General features: G+C 44.4%; 1 protein-coding gene across 2 annotated transcripts in view; it reads left to right on the forward strand.

The window, feature by feature from the left end:
- Positions 1 to 2,921: 2,921 nt before the first annotated feature.
- The window catches only part of SNTG1 (syntrophin gamma 1), a 352,474-nt gene continuing 338,477 nt past the window's right edge, over positions 2,922 to 16,918 (forward strand). For both annotated transcript variants that reach the window (XM_069779317.1, XM_069779319.1), the window contains exon 1: positions 2,922 to 3,057. The gene's annotated coding sequence lies outside the window, so the exon portion shown is untranslated. The remainder of the gene's footprint in view (positions 3,058 to 16,918) is intronic.

The following is a 16,918-nucleotide window of genomic DNA, read 5'->3' on the forward strand; positions in this document are numbered from 1 at the left end:
ACGTATCCTAAGAAATGTAGGAATAGTTTGAAAGATCCTGCAATGAATTAATTATAACAACTTCATCTTGGGAAAATGAAACTTTCTTGCTTACATAAACTATCTTACTCTTCATCATCACATTAAAAAAACAAGAGACAGATCTCCATGAAAGATGACAGAACTTCCTACGGGTAGCGGGAACACGGTACGTACCAGTTAGTCTATACACAGCTTTGAGAGTGGTATGTGAAGGTGGCTTCAATACTGGGAACAGAGGAGGTTGTCCCTGTTGGAACTTGAGTGTGGGATTGGCTCTAGCTAGGGTAGTTACAAGATCAGAAAAAATTTGTTTCCACTTTGTTTAAAAGCTGTGCTCTTAAGGGTTGGGTGTCATCCTCAGAGGGGCATGAGCAAGGCGGGTTACAGTTCTGCTTTACTTGTGTTTGAACAGGTTTTGGTCCGTTACATTTCACTTATTTCAGTTCTCAGACATGTATTTTAATCATCCTAGTCCTAATATATGTACAGTTGTAATCATTTATTTTTTCAATCTTGTCAGAAGGACTGTCAGTTCAAACCATTCAATCTTTCAGCAGAACCACAATAGGGCAGATAGCTACAAGCTAACCAAGTTATCAAGAACTCTGTTAACATCAATCAGTATTAAGAAACAGGGAAAAATAAGCAGCTGTATCTCTAGATGAGAACTGAAGTACAAATCTGTTCAATTAGGCATGAAACCTATCACTGCATATTCTCATGCATTTATCAACTCAACACTTAACGGTACTCTTCAGAGCAACTCCACTATCTTTGCATTTAGCTTGCGTGAAGCCGTCTTTTAAAACCCTTTTCCCCCTTAACGGCTCACTGCACGTTACTGAAGTTAATATTTATAAAAGGAATTCATAAGGAACAGAAACATTTCTGTTTGCATCAGGTTGGTGGAAGAAGACCCCTTAACTGTAAGATGCGTAGGAAAATTACTTTTCATTCCGAGAAGCCTAAATGAGTTGAGAGGAAAAGGGCTGGCAGAGGAGCCAGAGAAAGGCAAAGCTCCATCTCCTTTGACTGGCCTTTTAATTTTGACCACCCTCCCCGATACCCTCAGCTTAACTACAGAAAAACCATTTCCCAAGGTAAAACAGGCCCCGGCCGGTGCGGAGGAGGCCACGGCTGCTCCCCCCCACCCCCAGCCCATCCAGAGCACCCCGACGGGCCGGCTCCGCCGCGGACCGGGCCGGCGCAGAGGCTCCGTGGGCGGCCGCGGGCTTTCCCTGCCCGCGCCCGCAGCTCCCCACAGCGCCGGCGGGCGGCGGCGAGGCCGCTCCGCGCCCGCTGCGGCCCAGCCCCCCTCCCGGTAGCGCCGCGGGGGAGCCCGCCGGGCTCGCTGCTCCCCGCAGCCAGCGCGCGGGAGCGGGTTGCTGGGGGGCGGCTCCGTTGGCGGCTCGCCCCGGGCTCCGTCTTTCTCCTTCTTCCTCCTGCGTGAACTCTCCCTCCTCCTCCTCCTCCGCCTTCGCGGAGGCGGGTCGGTGCCTGGCGGCCCCCGTCGCGGCGGGAGGTCCGGCTCCCCCGCGGCGGCCGCCCCTCACCGGCCTGTGCGTATGGGCTGCGTGTACATACGTATCTCTATAGATATGTGTATTATATATATGGGTGTGCGCGTGTATCTCCCTGCTCTGCTACGTTATACCGTATCATTTCAGCGCTCCCCGACGGGGCGGGCGATGCCTGCGGGGCGACCGCCCGCGGGCCGCCGTGTGCCGCCGTTAGAGGCACGGAGGAAGAGGAGGAGGAGAGAGGGGACCGCGCAGGGGCTGGAGGGGGGAGCACCCCCGCACGCTTTGCGCCTTTTGGGCCCCCTTCTTTGCCGAGGCTGCCCGGGAGAGCGGCGCTCGCTGTGCTCCGGGGCGGGGTAGGGGCTGGGACAGCGGGGGCCGAAGGTCGCGCCCGAGCCGGCAAAGGAATAAAGCCGGCACCAAATTTCTTCCAAACGTGGGGGTCGATGTTAGTTTCTCTCTGGCGAGCGGCCAGCCTAGACCTGCTCGCCCAGCCAGGAGAAACGGCAGCCGGGGAAAGTTGAGCAGCCACGGAGGCTCGCTGAGGCGGGAGGGGGGGGCGGACAACTTTCCCGCCCGGGCACGGGGGAGACCCGCGAGCCGCAGCTGCCCAGGGCAGGGGAGAGCTCTGCGGGCTCCCCCGCCGCCTGGGGGGACACCGCCGCCCCCCGGCGGAGCGGCAGCTCCAGCGGCGCCGAGGCCGGGAGCGCGCTGCCCCCCGCCCGCCGGGGGTCGCCGGCCGCCGCGGCGGGCCGGGCCGGGCCAGGGGCGGCGGGCGGTCGGCGTTCCCCCGGCGGGCCCGGCCAAGCCTCTCGCCGCCGGCCGGAGGCGGCGCCCCCCGCTGCGGCGCGGCGCGGCGCCCCGCCTAAGCGCCCGCTCGCCCCGCTCCGCCACGGGGGCCGGCCTGGGGGAGGGCTGCGCGTCACCGGATCTCGTGGCGCCGGCGGCGGGGCGGCGTTACGGAGCGCCCCGGGAGCGGCGGGCGGGAGGGAGGGAGGGAGGGGGGGGCCGGGCGGGCGGGGGTCCCGGGCGGGGCCGGCATCGCCGCGGCTGGCTGCGGCCGCGGTGGCGGCGGCGCGCCGCCTCGCCTCCCCTTGGCTCGGCTCGCCTCGCCTCGCCTGGCCGCTCGCCGCCGCGGAGGGGCGGCGCTGCCTCCCCGCGCTCCCCCCGCCCGGCGCCCCCGCTCCGTCTCCGGGAAGGGCGCGGGGAGCCCCTCGCTCCCCCTCGGCGCGGCGGCGGCGGCGGCTGCTTGGGTGCGATGCCGTGTTAGGCGGCGGCCCGCCCCCGAGGTAGCGCCGGCGGGAAGGGGCGCCAGTGGCCGGGGCTGTGGCTGGCACCATGGGCACCGGGCTGGGGGGCGCGGCGGGCGGGCTCCCTGCGCGCTCCGGCTGAGCCCGGAGATGTGCCGGCGCCCTGGGGACATATTTTGGAAATAGCGGGGAGCGGTCCGAGGCGGACGGGAGGCACGGCGTTCCACCGGCTGAGAGGAGGTCGCCCCGCGGTGCTGTATAGGCAAGTAAGTGCTCCTTCTCTGCTGTCTTTTCGCTGCGTTACCTTCGTCTGGAGTGACTTTCTTTTTTTTTGTGCAGCTGTTGGTCGCCCGCTCCTGGTTCGGAGGCAGGGTGGTCGCCGGCGCCCGCGGCTCTTTTCAGGCGTTCAGGTGCGGGCGGTTTGCGGCTGGGATTGCGGGGGAGCCCCGCTCCAACTCTGCCGGAGTCCGCCGCCGGCATCCCGCCCGTGCGGCGCTCCGGCGGGGTAGCCGCGAAGGGAACACCGCGTCCCAGGGCTTCCCGTTTCTGCAACTCTGCGAGATGGTGCCTTCTTCTAGGCGTTAATACCGAATGCCGCCTTCTTTGTGCTGAGCTGTGATTAAATTGTAGGAGTCTCACTGCTTTCCGTCGGTGCTTCTGGTAGCAGAGAGGCAGTGTGCGTGTTAACCTTTCAGACCCGCTTACAGATTGAGATGGTGAAGCCAGAGTTTCGGTTCTTACGCCTTTAACTTTCTTGTGCCCTACCTGGTGATTTTCTTTGAGATGCTCTTGCTGTGAGGATATGATTTGCCCAGCCGTGTTTGTTTGCTTACTTTTTAGCCTGTGGGCATTTATTGCTATACTTGACATTGCCATGAAACAAAAAGTTGACTGCAATTTATTTCAGTATGTGGAGCACAGGTTGCAGGCAGGGGACTAATTCTGCTCTCGGAGGAACTCCAGTGCAAAAGAGGAGGCCCATGGGGCTGTAATCTCTCGCTAAAAGAGAGCTCAGACCAGACCTGTCACACTGCAAGGAATGAATTCTCCTGTTCACCTTTCAGCGCTGATAGTGTATAAGCTAAGCAGCCTGCCTTCCCGTATCTGTGAAACACCTGGCTCTGAAACACAGGGGATAGAGATGTGAATTCTGGGCAGGTTTGGAAGAAGACAGAACTTCAGACAGTGTTTAATTAAGTTTGCTCTTATTGATTTCCTTGGTGTCTTCTCTATGAGCCTGAAAACTACAGTCTTTTACAGTGACCTTGATGTATGTTCTGTTCTACACATGAAAGCAGCACAGAATAAAAGCATTTACACAGATTCATAGCTAAGCTCTGATGTTTCACTGAGAGCTCAGTTCAGTTCCAGTGAACGTGGTAATTTCAGCAGAGGCACTGGGCATGGCATATGTGTAGGAAATAACTTGGGGAAATAACTCACTAATAGTGATGAAAGTATAAGTTGCAGTGTTGGAAGCATATGCTCCCGCAGAAGTGTCACTGTGCGTGAAATGTTTGTTGAGTTTTGGATATTTCGTTTTATCATCAGTGAGCTCTCTAGCAAAAGGGGTGTGTGGGTGTGCGTAGCAATCTTGGAGCTTCCCAGGTTAATGCACTTTGATTTGTCCCCAGCAACAGATCTTTTTATGCACTGAAATACACATTTTTACATAGATACAATATTGACATAATAAGATTAAAAGATGTTGGGATGTCAGTATGGTGAACGTGTAACTAAGTTTATAGCAGAAAGATGAAGTAAGCCTTTCCCGTAATGGTGGATGGAGATCACTGTGGGTAAGCCGGCTGAGGGGAGTGTCATTTGTTTCAGTGCAGTTTACGGAGACCGTTCCTGTGGTTCCTATTTCTGACTCTCTGAAGATACTGTGAAACTCAATTAGAATAACTGTTGCTAGATGGTGGGACGCAAACCTATCCATTACTTAAAACACTCAGCTGCTTCGGTGTCGTATCAAAAAAAGTATAGTTTTTAGCAAAGTCTGCCTGTGGTTTTATTGTAGTAGTTCCTTCCTCTGTTGCAGAGTGGCAGGCTTTCACTAGGCATGTGCAAGGGAGATCGCAAAACACTGAAGCATGCACTGATCTGGAATTCATTTGGGCTATATATTACATTTGAGGTTTCCACAATTAACATAAGTACCTGCTTATACCTGATTAGATAAATAAATGAGATTTAACAATTGTATCAGCTTTGTCACTTCTGATGCATATTACAGAGCCCTTTTCTTCCTTTTCTTTTTAGTCCTTCAAACTAATCTAATGCTATACTCGCTTTTTGCCTGGAGAGGAAGGAAACATAATTTAATGATGTATCATTTGGCTTTTGCAGTATCTTGTCCCATAGCTATGAGATAATCTAATGAAGGTCCCCATCACTGAATTAAAGAACATGGCGCTCTAGACTTTTACTTACAGCCAGGTTTTCACTCTGTTACATGGCCAGAGAACTGAGTTTTCATAGGCTGTAACAGAAGAAAAGAAACATTTCTTTTTCTGTTAGAAACTTGAAAAGAAAGGGAGGGTAAGACCTGAGGTCTTTAAGGATATAATTAAAATCAACGACTTCTAAGATATTAATCAAAGGCCTTTATCTTCACATATTTTCTTTCTCTTTTACTTGGTACTTGTCAGAAAGCCTTTCTGCATATTTATATTTCAGTTTAAAATGTGTATAGTTCTCAGTTTTAAAAATTCAGGAGTAACCATCATACAGTTCACTGTAAGGCTATTCTAGTATCCTCTTTAATGTTCTGTATCCCAGTTTGCTTGTATCTTTTGGATCTGAGCGTTCCAAAGTACGGTATATTCAACTTTATAGCATGCATTTTTATATTAATAGTATGCAAATCTCTTTAACAGAGAAGATGTTGACTTGATTCAGAAATTCCAGGGCAAGCTCAGAGATTACATTTCTTTCCTGATTTTTTTCATGTTTGCTCAGACATGCTGTTTGGCTTGTCAGGCATAACTTTCATGAACTGGCAGAAAGACCTGTAAGCAAAATTAAACATATCAACAGTTAAGCATGGTTTTTCTAGTCAGCCCAACCCAGTTGAGCGTGTAATTTCTATTTATTCATCTTAAATCGAATATTAAGACAAACAAACAAGAGCTGCAGTCTGCTCTCAGTTCTTCCCTCTGAACTGCTCAGATAAGTACCATTTCTTTGTGCTCGTAATTTAGCACTGGTCCTTGTGCCTGAGCTACTAGGAAAACTGTGATACTGTCAGTATTTCTTACTGGTAGTCATCGCCAGGTCTGCTTGCATGCATTGTTAAAAAGGTAAGGAGTTGTAGTGAATGATTAGAAATGTCGAATGGATTTAATGTGTAGTCTTTCTTGGCTCTTCTCATGGCTGTGTTTTCAGTTCAGGTTTCCAGGGAGAAGACTGAATGTGGGTGGGTTGAATCCCAATTTGAGTCTGCTGCATCAATATGTACCTCTGACATTGGCTTAGCATGCTTACACAGCCAACCTTCTGTATTTGCCCTGAGTTTTACCTACCATAACTGGAGAAGTCAGAAAGACTTACTGTCGTCGTGGCCAACCTAAATTTTCTGCATTCCTGTCACAGATCAGAGGAAGGAGAGAAAGCATACATTAAAAAAAACCCCAAACCAAAACAGATCATGCCTCAAAGATACAGCCCTAATCAACACTGGGGAATGCAGTGGAGACGCAGCCAGTGAAATTCACATATATATTTAATTATCCAAGGGAGAAATTGTTATCCATCTTGAGAGATTGATTTAGTAGGTAATGTGTCTACTCCTTATGAAGAAGAGGAGCTACGTGATATGGAGACAAAGCTTTTTTTTTTCACTGAGCACTTCAGATGTGGCTGTCACTGTCATTTGGGACTCTGAGCCCTATCTTCAGTAATTAGCTTGAGTTGGCCAGAAGAGGTGGAACGCTCAGTTGTGTGACGTGTCTGGTGGTGCAGGAGCCAAGGGCTGGGTTGTTTCCTGGGGACTTGCTCTCTTCAATTATTAAAGTGATGAGTAGAAGGAAACTAATCAAGGAGAGTGTTCGGGATGAGATTAATTTCATGACTTGTTCTCCAGTTTGCTTTGGGTAGTGTTGGACAAAACCCTAAACGTTCTTCACTGTGATACTAATGTGAGAGTAACAGTAGATTCGAGTTACATATGTATAATTGTTCTAAAAGATGGGCTTGGGTTTTTACATGGGAAGCCAAAACATGGATAAATGATACTGCTGGACGAGGTTTGCTGTGCCTCTCAGGTACTCAGAATGACTTTAACGATAAGGCATGGATGGTTTGTGGAAGGCTGTGCTGTACCTTCCGCTGTGAAAAGCAGGAGGTCCCCCTGTGCCAGGAGCTGAACACAGCTGAGCACAGTCTTGCCCTGAGGGTGGAAGTGGATGTTCCCGGAGTGGAACAAGTCCTGGAGCAGAGCAGAAGTCCCACACTGGTGTTCACAGCCTGCTTTTCAACAGCCACCGAAATTCCCGAGTGCGATGTGGTTGAGGTAAAGGCACTGATGTTTTACTGCTTTAATACTGGCACAGATAGTGAGTCTGTGAAAGAACTCATGGCTTCAGAGATGCCGTGAGTGCAATTGATTGTTGGCTCAGTTGATTATTCTGCAGATAGTTATCATCTAGATCTCATCTCAAGAGTGTTGGGTTTTTAATTTTTTTCCTATCAAGTATTTGTTAGTTGCTTTTAGATTTGGGTGTTCCTTCCCTGGTCGGGTGAGATTTTGGTTCAAAGGTGTGCTTTTAAAGCTGATGATATCAAGCACTTCTGAAGTGTTTGTTGCTTGGAGCTTCTGAGATTAACGTTATCAGAGGAGGAAGAGTTTATTAATTGGATTATTCTAAAGTTTGGGTTTATTATATTTTTTTGTTCATTCTCAATGTATTTTTTTCAAATAGTGGACAGTATACTGCATTTTTTGTTGAAGATATTAGAAATGACTCTTTAAGTAAATGTTATATTGCTTTTGGTCAGCTTATTTAAATAGACCTACATTTAACTGGGAGCAAAGGCTGTTTGAATAAAACAGAACATGCCTTTTTCCCCTCCACCTGTTGTATTAAATTTATTTAAAAGAATACGGCTATCCATAAAGAAGTAAGAATGGGAATGCTGTTGGTGACATTCATTTTTTCTTCCCCTTTCTGTCAAAAACTAAAGGGAGTTTGAAATCATCCTGTACAGATGACAGAATCTGACGAGTGATAGAAATCCTACACTCTGATTCTTTCTTGCTGTAAAGACTATTTTGCTATTTTTATTGAATTTAGTGTAAAAATGTCACTGATTTCAACAGATATAATACTAAGATCTTGGAAATCTTTTCAAAATTTGATATTCATACATAATACAGTTGTTAATATTTGCCTTACTATAAAGCATTGATTCTTAATTACAGAATTGTTTCTGAAATTCTTTTTATGAAATGCTTTGCTATTTCTAAATATAACTTCATTCAAAATTATATGAGATAGCTTTTTTCTAGTCGCTCTACATGGCAAAATGTTTTGATTGACTATTTTAACAGTTGTGAATAATGAACTGTATGTTTCAGCTTCTGCAACACAAATGGACATTGATTTTCTTTGGCTTGCTTTTGACCCCTAAAGAAGTAAAGCCATTAGAATTATTCTTGGAAGAGAACTGTCTGCTCTCTCTCCTATCATTTTATATATTATAAACAGCCTTTGAGAAGTAATCTATGCTAATCAGAATTTTTTCAAGTGAAAAAGGAGGGGAAAATCATCAGCTCTACAGTTGTCTTCCAGCTCTAGGTTTCATCACACACAGCTGTCTGCCTGTATCCATTACTGTTTGGTATCACAGCTGTATGTTCCTGAATGCGGCAGAATTTACAAATAGTTCTTCACACAGCTGTTTTAATCAGTTATTAAATAGCAAACATTTATGTGGCAATGTAAGGGTTTGGTCCATGCAGAGCAGTTGTCGTCATGTAACAAAACACACACCGATGTATGCGTGGAGCTCTTCACTGAAGATAGATTTTGAGTAAAAATCTGCATCAGACCTGTGTCTCTATGGGTTTTAACATTTGGAGTGCCTTAGTTTTCATTCTGTGAGTTAAGCGTTTTGCTTTTTTATGAAACAACTTTATGAACACAGAATGTAATATATATAATAAATAGCAGTCTCTTCAAAATCAGTGTTAGGCTTTAATAACACAGAGGGAAAAAAAGCAAACTGGGGCTACAGTTCCGAGGAGCCGGAGTGGTTAACACGTTATGAATGGGGCATGATTGGCCACTGCCAGGGGTACAGTTAGTGGCAGGGCTCCCTGTCCGCAAACTAAGCAACTCTATTAATGTAAGTGCAAAAATAGCTACTCTATTGCTTTTTCAGCTGAAGCAACTTCTCAGTCAAATACAGTGACATTCGTGAAGGAATTTTACTGGAGGAAGCCTACTGTAACTGCACTAGATGCTTCCAAGCAAAGTATACAGAAATCATGACGGCATCTGATGATTATTACCACTCGTTTTTCTTTAACTCACTTTGATTAGGAAGGACCTTCCTGGATAATTGAATGCACAAGTAGAGAATTTCTTTCTACACTGTGTCATTAGTCTTTCAGCTAGTTAATTCTTAAGCATTTGTAGTAATGATTCATCCTATACTTTTTTTCACAAGTTACTGTCTTAGGCAGTTGTGAGGTTGTCTGGGCTATTTTCTTGGGTTGTCTTCATTAAAATTGCCTAAATTTCAGTTTATTAATCTGTTCTCTACAGCAGCTTTCCCTTTAACTACATTAAATAGCCTCCTAGTAATCATCTGAGCTGATCTTACTGATCAGTGATTATACATTCTTTTTGTTGTGTTATTATCTATTTCTCAATGCCATTTATATACCTATGTATGTTTGCAAAGTTTTCTTGTTAGTTTAAAAAAACCCCACCTTCCTATTTTTGGGAGATGGACTATATGATTATTCATTGCATGCTTTGATTAATAGAGAAATCGAGTTAACAGTGATTTGATACTGCCATTTATCCCTATGCTCCTACACAGCATGCCCTTTCATGTACCTCTTATTGCCTCTTTTTTAACCTCTTCATAATGATATTACCATACTTTTTCCTGAAATGAAAATCTCAAGGTTAATCTCAAGCATTATTTATTTTCCTCATGTTGTACATTTTGCATCCAATTGATTCTGTAGGTTTTTGTGCTCTGCTTCTGTGTGTCTATGTACAACTCTTCATTAAGATTAATGTATTACCCTTTATATACTGTGTGTTTACAGGACTGAGTCCATGACTTTTCCTCTTTGAAATCGGACTTGATTTTTCCTTTTACGGTTAACTATTTGCTATTGTATATTAGCTGCAATTGTCTAACAACAGCAAAGACATGTTTTTTTGTGGAAAAGCATTTTGGGAAGTGGGACGAGAAAATATTTGGGGACCAGTTCCCTTTTGGCAAATTACAAGAACATCATCCAGCATCTACTGAAATGACTTGGACTTTTTCTGTTAACTTCATACATTGTATACAGACCCATTTTTTCCAGTGTTGAAGAAGATTACTTAGTTCATTACTTTTAAGTATTTTTTCAGGTTTCAACACTGAACTAGCTGATTCTTGCCTAAAAATGATGATTTGGCTTGATACAACTTTATTGTTTTCTGCAAGGAAATAAGGGATTGAGGATATCATTGGAATATATAGAAAAATTAGATTTAGGGTAGAGACTATTACACTGTAGGCCTTACTGTGTCACGTTTGGGGAGGAGCAGAAAACCTGCTTGGTCCAATCAGTTGCCCTATTGTGTTGTTGCTGTATTCAATGTTGTTTTTAAAAAAGCTGATAATGTGCCCAAGATCATAATCTTAAAATAATTGCTGTACAACTACTGCTTTTTATCAAAAAATAAGATGGGAAATTCTGCAAAGCAGGAAAGATACTAACATGTGGATTGGCTGATATATCTGGTTAAGGAAGAAGTCTGTTATTCTGAGAGAGAGAGCGATATCCTTCAGACTCCTGTTAGGCAGGTGAAGCGAGTTTGGGGATCATAGTAAAACTCAGGAGATGTTTTAAATATCAATCCTTGATCCTTGAATAAATGCTTTGTTAAAATGGAGTGAAAAGAGGAGTCATATCCAGTGTGGCTAAATGGCCAGTACACGGGGAGGACATCCAGTTCTGAGAGGGTCATCTGGCAACGGACCTGAGTCTCTGCTCCCTCAGCCTCCAGGCTTTGCAGCTGAGATGTTTGGAAGAAAGTATGGGATGTCAGTATTGGAGCAGTGGAGAAAGACTCTTGTGGCATTTTTTGTTAGCTTTTTATTTCAGCCGTGTGAAACCAGTTAGGTTCAAGATGGCCTGGTTTTGTGTAGGCAACGAATCCAATCAGAGTGACCTGGACAAGGTCCTGTGATGCTCTTGCACCTAGGAGAATGGATTTAATAAATTTGCAGACTGGTATAGCTTCCTGCTAAGCTTCTGACACCCAGCGGGGTTTAGGGTTGCATGATGCTGTGTTTTAGGGGAAGAGTTTTTCTCCAGTTGATACAGGCTTTTGCAAGAGGCAGTCTTCCGAATATGGCACCTGCCTCACCACATCACATTATTTTCTAACAAACTTCTATTACGAGAGTGTTTGCTACAGTAGATTCAAGCAGAAATGCCTTTTGATGGTTTTATTCTGTGGTCAGTTTCAGGAGATGTTTCTATTCCTAAACATTATGAAGAAACGTGATTCCTACCTATCCTGAAAAAGTGTATCAGAGAAGAATCAATATGGTTTCTACTGGGCAGCAGTAGGGAAAGACTAAGACCTGATCTGAAGTGCCTATTTGAGAAATATCCCCTCTAGTACCGAAGGGGACAAGCTACAGTAACTTGTTGTCCTGGTTTCAGCTGGGATAGAGTTAACTGTCTTCCTAGTAGCTGGTATGGTGCTATGTTTTGAGTTCAGTATGAGAAGAATGTTGATAACACTGATGTTTTCAGCTGTTGCTCAGTAGTGTTTAGTCTAAAGTCAAGGATTTTTCAGCTTCTCATGCCCAGCCAGCGAGAAAGCTGGAGGGGCACAAGAAGTTGGCACAGGACACAGCCAGGACACCTGACCCAAACTGGCCAACGGTGTATTCCATACCATGGGACGTCCCATCTAGTATAGGAACTGGGGAGTGGGGGCAGGGAATAGCCGCTCGGGTACTGGCTGGGTGTCGGTCGGCAGGTGGTGAGCAATTGCACTGCGTATCATTTGTCCATTCCAATCCTTTTATTATTGCTGTTGTCATTTTATTAGTGTTATCATTATCATTATTAGTTTCTTCTTTTCTGTTCTATTAAACCGTTCTTATCTCAACCCACAGGTTTTGCTTCTTTTTCCCGATTTTCTCCCCCATCCCAGTGGGTGGGGGGGAGTGAGTGAGCGGCTGCGTGGTGCTTAGTTGCTGGCTGGGGTTAAACCACGACACTTGTTGTCACAGGAAGTCACAGTCAGGAACCTGCATATGCAGGTGAACATATGTGCTTCCTTAGGAGAAGATGTGGTGCAGCTGCTGACCTTAGATATTATAACTCTTTATGCAGGGAGAGTTGCTACCTTTAATGGGAATTCCTCACCCTAACTATGCATACTGTGATAGAGCCAGGAGATATTCTCTGAATCTCAACACTGAAACGTTAAAGAAACCTATAAGCATCTTTTCCCCACTTCTCTCTTAAATTAATTTATTTGAATAAAGCTTTCCTTATGTCCATGAAATGTTTACCAAGCAGAGCAGAAGCTTTTAATGGCATGTGATGTGTTGTGAAGGGCAGTAGTAATGACCATTCAGCAGATAGAGCTACAAGCTCTTTAAGTGTTATAAGATGCAGATAAGATGTCACATTCAGCTGTTCGTTAGAAAGAATGATAGTAGGTGTTTAAGGATACCGATAGGGAACTCTGCTGTTTTTCACTCTGGATTTTTTTTGCCACTTTCTGCTCTCAGGAGCATCAAATGACATAACACTTTCCCTGCTAGCTACTGCATGGTAATATTGACCACCATGTGTATACAGCAGTATGCCTTCTATATGGTTCTTTGATGGCTGCAGGACTGTAAGCCTGAGATCACCAGTAGCTGGGGTCATAAACATATGAATAGACTGTATGAAAGAAGGCAGAAGAATACAGTAGGTTTACTTTTACATTCTTTATGCTGTGATAGAGAGAGGATATGCATGACCCTTGAAAAAAGGAAAAGGTGCATAGCTGCATTTCTAGACAAAGCAGAGAGAACTGCAAGAAGGACAGAAGCAAGATGTTTCATGAGAGCTGCTGTCCATGTTCTTGAGTGGAAAGTGGTGCTTCCCAAGACTGCGATTGATCAGTAATATGTAGAATTACATCCTTGAAATATGGACCTGCTACTCATGCAGAAGAGTTCTGCCAGAAGCATGTTCCCTGTCCATATGAAAAATGTCTGGTAAAGACAGTATCTGTGTCATTGTTCTCCAAAAGTCGCATAAGTTCCCCATATTTAAAGCAGGACCTCATGCACAGGGAGTCAGTTGCATCCTTAGGTGGACCACTCACTTCTGCGGGTCCATTTGGGGATGTAGTTGAGATGCTCTGGTTCTTTAGGCTATCTGAGATTGGCCTCTTAGTGCTCAAGAAGCAAAATGGAAATTGGTGAGGTCCTCAGGTTGTCTCGTGTTAGGAGAGATGCAAAAGTGGCATCATCAGGATTTCTCTTCCTTTTTGCCCTGCCACACATGTATATACATATATCTCTGGCTCAAGATAAATGCTGCAATAAATTGGGCTTCATACACATGCCTGTTCTTATAATAGACTTTACAGTGCTCAGAAGTCTGTGGAGACTAAGCAGAGTTATGGATCTCATTTCGCAATTCTAATTTCCTTAGGAAAATTATCTGGGCACCTTCCTTTCCAGCAAGTAGAGCTGCAACAAATAGCTGGGACCACCTCTAAAGGCAACTGTAAAAGTGTAAAATTAAGATTGTGAGCTTTCTAAATACTAATTCTGCTTCAGAGAAAGTAGATGAGAAGGAGGGTGCTTTTATGGATCAAGTGTCGATATTACTCCAGTTACAAAATGATGCACAAGATTAACTTACATTCCTCATGTAAGCAGAATTGTCTTTTCTGGATGGTGAGAAGTATTTTTGATCTTCCTACATAGAGAATCTCTCTCTGCAGGCATTTAAAGTGCTGGAAAAAACCCTGCACAAAAGCTCACAAAAACCATGCAGTACTTTGAAGTTTTGCAATTACAGCTAGCTGTCACTTTCTGCAGGTTTATGGCATGTAAATAGCTGGAGATTCTACTGCAGGGAAAGCTAGTCCTTTATTTTTAAAAATACACATCTGTAGTAGTAACCAATATTTATGATTGTATAAACTGTCCTGCTGTGTGTTCAAAACCTATGGTTTTGCCCAAAACACCCGTCTGTTTGTTCGTCAAAGCTTTTTGTTAGCTTAAAAAGAAGGTATAATTACATAAATACATAAATACATCTTTTATTTGAAAGGATTTTTTAAACACCATCCATCTGAAATACACTCTGGTATTTAGAAATTATTAGAAACAACCTGAAAACATGCATTTCAGTATGACAGAGTAATGCTAGACATGAAAATTATGGTCTCTTATACAAGCCAATTGTTTTTACAGTACTGGGGCACATTCGGGATGCAGATTAGGGGCAGTGTTTGAACTTTGATGTTTTGACTATGCAAACGAATCCAGCATAGTAAGTGCACATGCGAGATGCTCTAGATTGGGAATAACTATATATCAATAACACCAATCTATGCACCCTTCGATTTAGGATGAGGGTCCCTCTAGAGTCTGCAGGTCAAATCTCCAGAGTGATATTTAAAACTCTAAAATAAAGGGAAGTAAAAGACAATAAAGAATTAATAAAAATAATTACTGTAGGCAAAATCACAGATAGTGCAATATGCAGCCATAGGCTGGCTTGGGGAACTGACGTAGCTTGTTCCCAAGCATTCAGAGAGGCCTAGCCGTGATATACTGATTAATGCTAATTGAGGAGGGACAGGTGCCTTCTCATTTGTCCTGCTGTTTTTCCTCCCCCTAATAGATCCATACCTCAGGCTGAATTTAAGCTCTGGAACTAGAGTCTCTGGATCTAGCCTTTAAATACTCACAGTAATGCTATATGACATTGGTTCCAGTGATGTCTTGTTTGTGTATACTGGGTGAATGGGAGGTTGAATGAAAAGTGGTCTTCCTCTCAACTCCAGTATCTTTTTTTTTAGAGGTGGTTTCTCATGGTTATACTTCCTAGACTGTGAAAATTCATGTTTTAAGTAAATGATGATTCTAATTTTTCATCTGCTTCTGTATACTACATTATTGTGTAATGCTGAATCTGATTTTTCATCTGCTTGTGGATACTGCATTATTTGTGCAGTGTTGCCTAGCACAGTCAAGAAGAAAACTGAGAAGAGCCAGAGTTAGCTTTTGTGCCAAAGGCTGGGGGCCAGGAAAGAAGCCTGCATGTTTAACCAAAACAGTGGTTGTTGTTATGGGTCATAAAATAGAATTTTTATTTTTTTTTTTTATTTGAGGTGGAAACTTGCTGTGTTACATGCAGCACATACCTAAAGTGAAGGTACTGCTGCTCATAATAAGAAGGCTCCTCAGTCCTGTAGCTGCTGGAAAGGAGACACTGTGTGTTGTTCTCTGTATAGAGAAGTGTGGTTCTTGGGATAATCCTCATGGCAGTCGTGCTGATTTCCCTAGCGGCCTGCATGCGCTTGCTTGGAGCAAGAGTGCAGGTGTTTTGTAAGAGCATGACACGCATGATGTGTGACTGAATCAGCTCTGTCTTCCTCGACCATGGAGAGCATGTTCTTCTACCGCAAGCTCAGTTTTCATCAGTCTGGAAAGCCTTTGATTTACTGAAATACGCAGGGCAGCTTCTGAAGCGTGAAATGATTTACATGACAGTCCCTTCCATCTGAGTAGCTGCCTGGTATCTGGGGCCTTGCCGGAGTGCTTGTGTTGAAAGAAGATAGAAGATGCATATTGGAGATTTCTGTGATGGCACCCGTTTTATTTACAAAGATTGGCCATAATATTTCTGTTACAGGTCAGGGAACGTGCTGCTGATAGTTGCTTGTGGCAAAACGCACCTTTGGGAGGTGGTTGTACCCTAGAAAGCTTGGCCTCTGTCTTCTCACAACCATGACTGACACGATGTTTCTTCCTGTCTCCCACCTTGCATGTTGTGGCCCATCAAGCCTTTAGCTCCTGCATTTCCAGTCAGTCAGCACCAGGAAGGCCACACATTAGGTTCTTTCTGGCCATCCTCTTGGGTGGTAGCTTACAGGGGAGCGTACGATTAGCCGTGGTTATTTATGAGGTTCATAGTTCTGAGACTTACTTGCTGGAAACCCCTGAGATCTTCAGCCTGATAATCCTATAATGGCATGATACAATGATGTCAAAGTAATTCATTCAAAGAAGAAATGATAAGTGGAGAACGTTTCTTTGTTGTTCACGCGTACAGCAGTGAGCATTGATGGCACCTCTCTGAGGTAAAAGTTGCTGTCGTGATAGAAGTAAACGTGACTTGAGTTACAAAGACTGTTGTCAACTCATCTGTAAAACTTCAGGTATAATGTTTATTTCTCTTTCTGGTTATTGATACATACATACAGGGAATATATTTCCTCTTAAATTGCCATAAGGTTTAATTTTTGCTTTTCAGCCAACTTTTCCTGGAAGGGATGACAAAATTGGTAATTTGAAAGCATCTCATTTTAATATTTTTGAGGGTGGTCCCTAGTTAGACCTTCACATCTATAATTTCCCTCCCCCCCCAGTATTTGTTTTGTATCCTTTACAGGCTTATCACTTAACAGTGTATATTTCTAACATATGTGTGTATACATGTGCTTGTAATAGCTAAATGTCTACATATGTGTGTTAAATATGATATACTAAGTGCTTGTCAGCCTTGAATAGCTCTGGAATTTGGAAATCAATAATAAAACCACAGTGGCCACATTATGTGGCTGGGTGTTCTTGTGGCTTCTTTTACACCTACATAAAGTACATGGATCCCTGTACTTGTACAGGGATTGA

This window comes from Haliaeetus albicilla, chromosome 3 (assembly GCF_947461875.1).
Source record: "Haliaeetus albicilla chromosome 3, bHalAlb1.1, whole genome shotgun sequence".
NCBI lineage: Eukaryota > Metazoa > Chordata > Aves > Accipitriformes > Accipitridae > Haliaeetus > Haliaeetus albicilla.